The sequence below is a fragment of the Triticum dicoccoides genome, chromosome 2B (assembly GCF_002162155.2).
Source record: "Triticum dicoccoides isolate Atlit2015 ecotype Zavitan chromosome 2B, WEW_v2.0, whole genome shotgun sequence".
NCBI classification, from domain to species: Eukaryota; Viridiplantae; Streptophyta; class Magnoliopsida; order Poales; family Poaceae; genus Triticum; species Triticum dicoccoides.
The window spans coordinates 567,052,273-567,055,894 of record NC_041383.1 but is presented as its reverse complement, the minus strand read 5'-3'; positions in this window follow the sequence as shown (position 1 = coordinate 567,055,894).

Sequence of the window (3,622 nt, the reverse complement as noted above, 5' to 3'; positions counted from 1 at the left end):
CAACTGGTGGTAGACTCGAACACTCCATTGTATGATGGTTGCAATCCTGAGGTGACCCGCTTGAGTTTCACGCTCCAACTCCTGAAGACGAAGGCTAAAAACAAATGGACCGACACTAGCCTCGATGAGCATCTCAAGTACCTAAAGGATGTTCTTCCCGCGGGTAATCTATGTCCTACTAGTGTTGATGACGCCAAGAAGATCGTGTGCCCTCTTGATCTGCCACATGTTAGATACCATGCATGCATCAACGATTGCATAATTTATCGGAAGGAGCACGCGGAAAAAACAAGCTGTCCGGTGTGCAATGCTTCTCGATACAAGAAGGCCGGGAAGAAATGTCCCCAGAAAGTTGTATGGTACTTACCGATCACTCCCCGTCTCCAGAGGTATTTTGTAGATCCCAAGGAAGCAAAGCTAATGCGCTGGCACGCGGAGAGGAAGAAGCCCGACGATGGAGATGATCCGAAGCTGAGACACGTGAAGGATGGAAGCCAGTGGAGAGCGTTGAACAGCTTCTATCGGTATTTTGAATGTGATGCAAGGAACATCATGCTCGGCGCGTGTACCGATGGCATGAATCCATTTGGCAACCAGAACACCAACCATAGCACATGGCCCGTGTTTGTATGGGTGTACAACCTCCCCCCTGGTTGTGCATGAAATCGAAGTACATTCACATGAGCATGCTTATTCAAGGGCTGAAACAACCAGGAAATAATATTAATTAGTATCTGGGGCTACTTCAAGAGGAGTTAGACACGTTATGGAAAACACCGGCCAAGACATGGGATGCCAGCAAAGGTGAGTATTTCAACATGAGAGCCGCGCTGATCACGACAGTGCAGGACTGTCTCGGTTACGGATATGTGGCAGGCCAGGTGTGCCATTGGTATTGCAGATGCACGCGGTGCATGGATGATACGACGTCTCAGCAGCTAACGTCAAGGAAAGATGGCGGGTCTGGGAAAATCGTGTACATGGGGCATCGAAGATGGCTTGAACAGGACGACCCGTGGAGAAACCGTGGAGATCTATTCAATGGTTACGCTGAGCATCGAGTACCTCCACGTAAGCGGAGCGGTGCCGAAATCGATGAGCTGTTGAAAAACTGGAAGGAGTGCCCCGCGCCGGGAAAGACGATGAGAAAGGCGCCGGAGCCGCTGCTGAAGGTATGGAAGACGAGGTCTGTGTTCTGGGACTTGGAGTACTGGCACAAACTCGATACACCTCATTGCCTTGATCAAATGCATATCTGTAAGAATGTCCTTGAGAGCTTGCTCGCAACACTGATGAACATGCCGGATAAGACCAAGGATGGGCTGAAGGCAAGAAAAGACTTGCAAGATTTGAAAATCAGGGAAGATCTGCACATGCCGGCCCATAAAATGTCAGACGAGACAGAGACGGAGACAGAGGCACGGGAGAAGAAGGTCAAGAAAATAAAGAAAGAGGATTATTGCCCCCCTTCTTGCTTCACCTTAAGTCAGGCTGAGATCATTCAATTCTTTAAGTGCCTTACCGGAGTCAAAGTTAGTTTCGGTTACTGTGGCAAGATAAGCAGATATCTAGACACGGACAAGAAAAGGTTCAGCGGGATGAAGTCTCATGACTTTCATGTGATGATGACGCAGATACTACCTGTTGCCCTTAGAGGGACAATGGACAAGCACGTCCGTGACACGCTTATTGGTCTCTGCAACTTTTTCGACGTCATCTCTCGAAAGTCGATCAGTGCGAAGCAGCTCCAAAGGCTACAGGAAGAGATCATTGTGATACTGAATGAGCTTGAGATGTACTTCCCGCCCGCGTTCTTCGACGTGATGGTGCATCTGTGTGTCCATATTGTGGATGACATAATAGACCTGGGGCCGTCATTCCTGCACAACATGATGCCGTTTGAGAGGATGAATGGGATCATCAAAGGATTCGTTCGTAACATGTCCCGTTCGGATGGAAGCATCGTCTTGGGCTATTTGGCACAAGAGTGCATCTCTTTCTGTGAGAATTTTCTATATGGCGCAGACCAGCCGCCTGGTGCTAGTGTTGGTTTGCCCGTTAACAAGCGCGATGGGAGGCTCGAAGGAGATGGTCACTGCAACGGTCGCAGGGAACTGCACGTGGCATACTCAGATCAACGCAGCGACTTTGACAGAGCAAACTTGGTAGTGCTACAACACCTAGACGAGGTAGATCCTTTCCTGGCACTGCACAAAGAAATTATTGCAAAGAAGTATCATGACCGGGGGGTATGCAGGATGGACGCCGAAGTTACTAGAGAGCACAACTCCACTTTCCTGCATTGGTTCAAAGAGCATATTATTGCTAATCCCCCGGAGGAGGGCTCTAAGGACGGATTGCTCATATACGCCTTAGCACATGGCCCCTCGCCCAACCTCGTAACCTATCAGGCATATGATATCAACGGATACACGTTCTACACGGAGGCAAAAGATATGGGCAGTGATGATCAGAACTCAGGGGTGACGATGGAATGCATGACCGGCAGCGACAACGGCACAACTGAATGATTTTATGGAAGGGTCGAGGAGATCTGAGAGCTTGACTACTCTGGACTGCACAACACGACGATGTTCCGTGTTAGATGGGCTAAGAATGTCGAAAGAGAAAGCCGGATGTTCACTACCATGACTATACCCGACGCCAAGAGCGCTACCGTGAACGCTATCGCAAAAAACGAGCCATGGGTACACGCTAAGCACGTGACACAATGCTTCTTCATAACTGACCCGCGCAATCCCAGCCGTGTTGTCGTGAGGAGAGGCAAAAGGAACATCATTGGAATGGATGGAGTCGCCAACGAGGAAGACTATGATCAGTACGGCAACCCAATGAGGGAAAATGACGATGATGATGAAGTGTACGTCAAAAGAAGAATCAATACTACATTACCTAAGAAAAATCGTACTCCATGGAAAAGGCAAAGTCACAATGAAGGGCTCAATTATTCTTCGACGAACAAGAAGGGAAAGAAGCTGACTCAAAAACGAAAACGTCAGCACTGAGGAAACATATGTTATGGGTCCAATGATGTGTAATATATATATATATATATATATATATATATATATATATATATATATATATTATATGTTCCTATTTTGTATACACACTTAGCCATTATTATGCATGGGTCCAATGATGTGTAATATATATGTTCCTATTTTGCATACATATTTAACCGTCAAATGATGCAATATATATCGCCCTCCCTTCGTTCACTGCCCTCGGGAAATAAAAGTGGGATAAAATAAAGAAAAGAAAAAGGAAAACTGGCAGTAGCGACGGTAGTAGCAACGCGTTTTGCATAAACCGCTGCAGCTACTGAATTGAGTAGTAGCGCATTTTACCTAAACCGCTGCAGCTATTGATGTTAGTAGCAGTGCGTTTTGACGTAACGCGCTACTGCTACGTTCACTTAACCCAAAATTCTCACTCGCCCTGCTTCATCCCGCCATTTCCCCCCAAATCCCCACTCTCTCTCCCCCGTCGCACCGCCGCGCCCGACCCGGCCCCGGCGCTCGCCCCCGACTCCGCCGGCGCCGGCGCTAGCCCCCGACCCCGTCGCTCGCCCCCGTCCCGGCCCTCGACCCCAACCCCG